This window comes from Thermobia domestica, chromosome 10 (assembly GCF_964235325.1).
Source record: "Thermobia domestica chromosome 10, izTheDome1.hap1.1, whole genome shotgun sequence".
Lineage (NCBI taxonomy): Eukaryota > Metazoa > Arthropoda > Insecta > Zygentoma > Lepismatidae > Thermobia > Thermobia domestica.
Window position 1 is genome coordinate 109,813,037 of NC_137463.1, and position 8,741 is coordinate 109,821,777.

Genomic DNA, 8,741 nt, shown 5'->3' on the forward strand with positions numbered 1-8,741 from the left:
AACTGAAAATTTTTATCATAATTACCTCCTTTGATTTTAAAGACCTAACTAATTATTAATAAATATGAAATATTCAACTATCTTAATATTTCCAAAAACTAAGAACAAAAATAATTTTAAATAATTGTCATTATCACTTACGTTCGTCATTCATTTCCACGTCGTCTCAGCCAACCACACTCTGCCAACTAACAACAGAGTGGAAATCGAAAGTCGCCATTTTAGCAATCTTTTCACTTAACATGCAACAAATGAAACACGCAACGCGACACTAAGTTTAGTTGTTGTTGCGCTTCAGAACGTAATTTGGGTGAGTGGAATTACACGAATAAATAGTAAATTTTAAAGGTTATAATTATAGCATCAAAAATAACTATCGGTTTAAAGTAGGATAATCACAGTTATAATTATTTTGGGTAGTATTACTTCAAATTGTGGTGTGGTGCAGTTATAGTATAACCTCACCAATTAGAGGTTTTCATTATATTATTAACATATCACAAACGAACATTAAAATGACTGTCACAAACAAGTCAAGTTAAACAAGTATCAAAATGAATGACACGATTTCACAAAGTGGGGACCATTCAAACAAATAAGGGAAAATAATAATAATAATAATAATATATACGTTACGGGTAAACGGTACGTTACATTAGGAATAATTGTTATCTGGAACTTCAACTATGAAGTGTATCACATCACTTATTTTCACATCACTTTATTTCAATTTCTATTCAATAAAGTACTAAACTGAACCTGCAACAACTTAAAAAAATTTCAACCTACTATTTAAAAAAATGTGATTGGTTAGTTTGTAGTCTTCATTTCTTTAGGATGTCGCGGTGGCTCGGTGGTAGAGCGTTCATATCTAATGCATGGGATCCTTGGATTGATCCCAACTCGCGAAAAGTGAGCTTTGTGTTAGACAAACACCGTGTGGGTGGGTTTTCTCGGGGTTCTCCCGTTTTCTCCCATTTTCTTCATTCCACAATTTCTTTCATTTCTCCTCATTACCGTCTTCTTTAGCCCAGCCGGCATAACTATGGTATGTAAAATCAAAGATTTCATTTCATTTACTTTTATTTATTTGTTGACTTCTTTGTTCAAATATCAGCAAATGACTTCGTTTTAAAAATCCTTTTATTTCATAAAATTATAGGCAGAACTATGGAGAAATTATTGCATACGTATTCTGCAGAAGGCACGCGTGCTGATTATTCGGCTAACCGGAAGCTCTGTTTTAATATTACAATTTATTTTACGTTACACACACAAACACACACACGCATATATATATATATATATATATATATATATATATATATATATATATATATATATATATATATATATATAACTTCCTGCCATATTTATTTCTTCTAATCTTAAAATTTTGAAGTGGGATCTACTAATGTTAAGACATCATTCTTATAAAAGCGAATCATCCTACTACTGAATCAGGGTCAATTATATAAACACACTAAGCAACGTTATACTGTAGAATCAAGATAGATGATAGTTAAAATTAATGGACTTTGATGCTTGCCTCATCTAATATTTCGGCACATATTAGCTTTATCTTCAGCGAAAAGTTGTTTATGATGAAACCCTTGAATAAGTGCATAAATAAGTAAATCATTAATATATGATATGAATGTGTGGTGTTTGGTGAGCAAAATAATAATAAAAAAAGAATGTAAGAAAATATCGCTACAGCATTAGGAATGATTTCAACTTACAGCGTACAGACCGTAATGAAGATAAGCGAATCATAATGTAGCAATTAGAAACCGAGGTTTTATGTTGACGCAGAGCAAATGGTGATGTCAAGGAGCCACATCATACCATTGTTTCATAATAAGAAAAGAAAAAAACTTATCAAAGATGTAGTTCAGTTCAGTATGAGCTGTAAATATTTTAAATAATGTATTCATTTTTATGGATAAAGTGTCAATCTTACCATATTATTTGAAATTTCCAGTATTTCATGACTTTAAAAAATTATTTCTTTATACATATATAAAGACAAGCATATTTTTATTTTAAAAAATCCTAATTTCATATATCATAGAAAATTATTTGTTAAAGTTCAAGAGTTGTCTTCAAAATGAACACTACCATGCAATAATTTAAGCTTATATAGCTATTAAGTTTAAGAATAAGGATTGGAGAGTAATATTTACTGATAAGTTGTACCGTGCAAAATTTATGAGATAACTATACAAAATTTATCGTAACATTGAAAATAAGGATGATATACTTTACATTTAGTTGTTACAAGAGAGCTTAACTGTTGCTAAATAACAACGATGACTATAAAAAACAATAATTATTGTATAAATCAAATGAAGTTGGTATGTCTTAGCCAGCAACTCAATATGCTGATTAATATGTCCGATAAATTTTGAATGTTCAGCAAAGCAGTGTATTAAATTGAAAACTTCTTACCGAAAAAAAGTATGTTTACAGAGCTACTGTAAAATTCGTAACCTTAATTCCCCTGGCCTTGCTAATCTTTTTTCCCTAGCAATCAACTGTTAGAGAAAGGCACGAAAGCGAAGTCATATTCCGATCTCCACTATTTTCATTAACTTGTTAAAATGTATAATGAAGCATCCGCAGAGAATTTCGAGTTAAGTGCGTGAGAGTAGGACCTGAAATATGAAAAATACGTAAATTTTAAAGGAAAGACACAGTATTTTTTTTCATTCACGCTAAATAGTTTAATGTAATATTTTGAGACGTGAAAATGTGCGTGCTGTTGGTGCTATTTTCAGTGAATGCATGCTGACATGAGACATTAGGGTATAATGAGTAAATTAGTTCTGCGTATTCAAAGATGGCACTTCGGTGTTCAATTTCGATTTTGAGTGTAATAAGAATTTGTGTTGTGATGGAAAGAGTTATTATATTTTGTGGACCGTACGTATTATTGAAACTGAGCAGAAAGTATGACCATGTAAGGAAAACATTGAAAATAAAGAAATGTAGAAACAGTTATACGTATATTCAAATGTGTTAATGATGTGGAAAAAGTGAGCACATGAAATGTTGTCAGAGGAATTCAAGTCCTCTACCACAAACCAGTTAGTTGTTTATAGTTTCCTAAATGCAGTGTCGGCATTGTACAAATCGTAAAGATAAGTAATCGCGTGTTAAGAAACTAACCTAATTTATCTAAGTGTTTTCAACGACATCCTTGTTTACGCGAATATCTACCATCGCTGACACGCCTGCTACTTACGCACGCACGACTTGCTACTCTCGGGCTGCCCTGTCCTGACTCTATTACATGCGTTTCGTGGCCACCCGGCATTCGTGCGTTTAGTGGCCACCCAGCACAGGTTACTGCAGTTTTGTAGCATATATCCGGACTAGCATATATCCGCACACAAACGGTGAGGTCCTCTTAAAGTGAATGCGCACCAAGAATCATTTCTAAAGTAGTGACAGTTAATTTCTTGATAAAGTAAAATTTTAATGTTTATAGGCCTGAAAATACTGGATCTACTCTACGGCACAAAGGCCCAATTTTTTCTTGCACTTAAATTGACGGCACCCATTACTACTTGCACTAGAACAGTTCCGAACGTACTTTTACTTATGTGACGTTGCATAATATGTGACTTGAACGTCAGTGCGTTATTTGTACACTGAACATGGGATCAAACTTTGGATGCAGAAACCGAGGTGCTTCACCGGCTAAGACTTTACACAAAAGATGTTCATGAAATACTAAAAGAAACTTGAGCTCCAATCCGTAAAATATAAGTAATAAAATTTTATAAATATACTTAAAATAATAGTAATAAATGTACTCACCTACAATGTAAATGAAGAAAACGTATGATCAACAGTTTCTAACGTTGGAATACACACAACACAAGAAAAAACATTACTGGCGAGATATTTTTTGTCTTAAACCAAAAGAAATAATGAAAAACATCTTTGAAAGTTATTTTCTTTCGTATAACTTAATATTCATTCTATTATTCGAAATATGATAACAACTTCAAACAGCTCAAAAGAGCTTTCGCCAAATGCTGGATACACTGTTCCAAAGTACTGAAATTTCACCTGAAATATCCATTCTGGTAAATAACTTGTAAACTTTACGGTGAATTTTCTGCGAAACCACCTGAATATTTAAGAGTGTAGGTATTTTTATGGACTTACGTTTACCTAAACTCTTCTATATGTTTACCCTGTGTGACCGTTTGTCTGGGACAAAAAAATCTCAAGAACTGCTTGCTGGATCATTAACAAAAATAGTCAGAATGTAAAGGATCAAAAGTTAGGACCAAATTTGCTAATGAAGGCAATAGTCCAAACTAAAAGGGGTAGAAAATAACCATTTTACCGGTTTTTGCGTTAACCACCTTACAGCAGAAACGGCAATAGATAGTGATTTCCTGCAATTTATTAAATGTCTCAAAAATACATTTCATTTCCATCCGTAACTCTATAGTGAGTTCTGAAGTCATAGAAATCCACTTCAACTTGTGGTATCAATATTGATTTGCGTACTGTGCTCCTCAATAAAAAGTTCACATATACTGTACCTTCACATTTTCACTAATAACCCAGTTTTCTTAATATATTATCGTTTCTTTGTGCTTTCCTTAACAAAGAAATTTAGTAATGAATAATTATTTATAATTTTGGAGAAAAAAAAGCAAAATAAGAAAATTATAAGCCAAAAACCTTTATAGTTATGAAACCCTAGTCTGTCAAATAATTACTCGAAGAATATCCCGGGGGAAATTAGAGGAAAACTGACTCGACACAGTGCACAGACATTAGAAACACTAATTAACATGTAAGGTTATTGACCCAAAAAATGAACTGAACAGACAACTACGTATTTCTACGTTGAATTCCAATATGCAAAATCAATCAATACCTTCAGTTGAATTTACTGAAATAGGGAGAAAACGACTATTTAAAACTTCAAATGTGAACCTGTGCTTGCAGCAATGTATTAGCAATGTTACAACATATTCTTTCATAAGTTCTTTCGGTAGCCTAGCGTGTTTAGTAGTGCTCTTGAAATTCCAGCATCGAAGTGCGGCAGTTCGAATCTGTCTCCAGGAAGTTTTTAGTTTTTAAATATTTGGAAACATATCTTTAAATATAAAGTTCAGTTGTTAAGTGCTTGAAAAAACAAAATCAGATGTGTCACATTTCAAAGCTCAGTTACATTTATTTACCCTTTTATCATTTATGTACGAAGACTCTAAAATGAGGAACGTTAACATTGTTATAATGGGAACAGATTTCTGATTTGAACACTAACCTTAAACCACATATCCAAAATAGAAATTATTAATGTTTCTGATACCTATTGCAACATACAGGTGTATATGTAGACAAAGAGAGAGAGAGAGAGAGATAAAAAGAGTGTATTTTTAATTACAGCGTTAAAAGTTATTGAAATTGATAATCTAAATTTTTATAAAGCATTTGAATCTTTGAAGCGACTTAATGTTCATAAGGCTTCTTTCCCTTGAAGCTTTTGTAATTCTTCAGAATGTCAGAAATAGTCCGATGCTTTGTAATATGTGCCAGAGGAATAAAAGCATCTTTTTTTGCAGGATAGTATCGACTACACCTTGCTTCTAGTGATGGTATAAAAATAATGTTGAGTTCATTTTGAGTTTAACGTCCCTTTCAACAGCATGCGTATATGATACGTTTACCTACTGATTAGCGTGGAATCGGAATCACATGAGCTCACACCGGGAATCGAACCGGGTGTCTTACTTCAAAGGTGTGTACGCCACTAGAGAAAAAATGATCGATCTCGCTCATAAGAGGCCAATCCAGGTCTCGCCTGATCCGAAGTACTCGATAGTCCACTGTCACACGATACGCCATGACCCAAGTACCGTCCAACCATGGAAAATCGAACACCCCGAAAACGCGTTCTCTTTTATGAGGATGTATTCGTTCCCTTTTATGACCATTTTTGGGGGTGTATTCGTTCCATATTATGACCACATTATCCAACCCCTATTTTAACATAGCAAAAATGACATAAAACTATGAGCACAGAGACGACGAGCGCATATTACAGCATCATTTCTATGTAACATAGAAAAAGAGTATAAACACATCTATGACATACCGCAACCCTTATATAACATAGATATTACACAAGAAAGGCTACATAGCACAGATTACAACCCCTATTTAATACAGCAGAGAATATGTGTATTCGTTCCCTTCTATAAACACCTATGTAACATAGCAGAAATTACACAAGCATTAATCTCGTACTGCATGTCCCAAAGTACTGACCATCGAGGTCAAACGTCTAATGTTTAAACCCTAATAACTCGTAAACAAAGCAACATATTGAGTTGTTGTTACCACATTTACTAACATATCATCAACTACTACACGTTTCAAAGGTACTGAACATCGAGGTCAAAGGTCAAATATTAAAACACTAATATTTCGTAAACGAAGCAACATATAGAGGTGCTGTTACCACATTTACTATCAGGTCATCAACTACCACATGTCTTAATACTACTGACCATCGAGGTCAAAAATCAAATATTTAAACCCGAATAACTCGTAAACGGAGCACCATATTGAGGTGCTCTTTCCACATTTAGTAACTGGTGATCAACTACAGCATGCACCAAAAGTACTGACCACAGAGGTCAAGGGTTAAATATTTAAACCAAAATAGCTCGTAAACGTAGCAACGTATTGAGGTGCTGTTTCCACATTTAGTAAAAGCTTATGTCCCAAAGTACGGACCATCGAGGTCAAAGATCAAATATTTAAACCAGAATAACTCGTAAATGGTGCAACGTATTTAGGTGCTGTTTCCACATTTAGTAACAGGTCGTCAACTACTACATGTACCGAAAGTATTAATCATCCAGGTAAAGGGTCAAATATTTAAACCCGAATAACTAGAGAGCGGAGCCACATATTGAGGTGCTGTTTCCACACTTAGTAACAGGTCATCAAGTACTGTGTGTACCAAAAGTGCTGACCATCCACGCCAATGGTCAAATATTTAAACCCGAATAACTCTTAAACGAAGCAACATACTGAGGTTGTTCCTCCAAAGTTGGTAATAGGTCATCAACTACTACATATACCAAACGTATTGACCATCCAGATCAAGGGTCAAAAATTTAAATCCGTAATAACTTCTAAGCTGAGAGCTGGAGAAATATGTGTGACCTATTCAATTTTTGTACCAAGCAGAAAAAATGAAGAATGAATAATTTTGAATGGTTTATTTACTTTTGTATTAATGAGAGAAAAATAAAAGAAACGTCATTTTAACTAACATAATTGTTTTAACTTTTGTAGTGCGCAAGCAAAGAAAGGAATAAATTTGTACAAACTAGGAAGAGTGTAGAAGAACCATTTTAGTTAACTGAGTATTTTATATCATTTTGTGCTACTCAAATAAAGAAGGGATAAATTTGAGTGACCTGTTTTATGCCAACGAGAAATACCATTTTAATTAGCTGAGTATTTATACCATTTTGTAATATGTAAACAAAGGACTAAATTAATACTAACTGAACAGAGCAAAAAAAGGACTCAGTATTTATGTACCTTTTGTGCTACTCAAATAAAACGAAACAACAAATATGGATGTCCTCCTTTGTGTATTAACGAGAAAAAACGAAACTGAGTGTTATTTACATAAACAAAGGGATAAATTCAGTGACCTATTCAATTTTGTAGCAATGAGAAATGCCATCTTAAGTAGCTCAGGGCCTCCATACCTTTTTCAGCAATTTAAACAAAACAATAGAATAAATTTGTACTAACCAGAAAAAGCGAAGGAGTTTAATATTACCTACACAAAATTTTGTATCATTTTGTAATATTCAAATCAACGAAAGAATAAATTTGTGTGACCTATTCAGTTTTGTAGCAAGCAGAAAAAGGAAGTAATTAACATTTTGGGCTATTCAAATAAACGAAAAAATGAATTTGGATGAAGTATTTATTTTTGTACCAAAGAGAGAGGAAGCAAAGATATGCCATTTTAAGTAGCTGAATATTTCTGTACCATTTTGTACTATTTAAACAAACGAAGGAATATATTTGAGTGGTCTATTCAATTTGTACCAACGAGATATGCCATTTTAACTAGTTGAGTATTTTGAACCATTTTGTACTGTTTAAATAAACAAAGGAATAAATTTGTACTAACCAGAAAAAGCGTAAAAAGGACATGTTTAACTATTGCTCAAATAAATGAAAGAATATATTTGGGTGTCCTACTTTTATAATAACGAGAAATGCCAATTTAACTAACTCAACATTTTATACCATTTTGTCAACATTTTATATTATGCAGCTATACGAAATACAGGGGGAGCAAAGGCTGAGAGGGTGGTAGTGGGAGTCACCTAAAGCTGCCAGAGAACCGTACTAAATCCAACAAATATTAAAGACATAATTTCAATGTTAGATAATGGTAGCTTATAGGGGCGAATGGTAATAAGATAGAGCTAGGATTTGCAACTTAGATTTAGAACAGTCTCACATATGAAGTTAAAGGCGTAGACTTGTAGATCGAGGCGTCTTGAAGATCTCCATGATGACTTGTCCGACAATCGACCAAGGCATCGAATGCCCGACCGAAGGTACGGTGACGAAAGACCAAGTAACGACGGTCCAATTGAGCAATGACCAAATGGCCAAGATCGAGCTTTCTCAAGTGTATTTGTCTCAACTGTCTCTCTGACGTC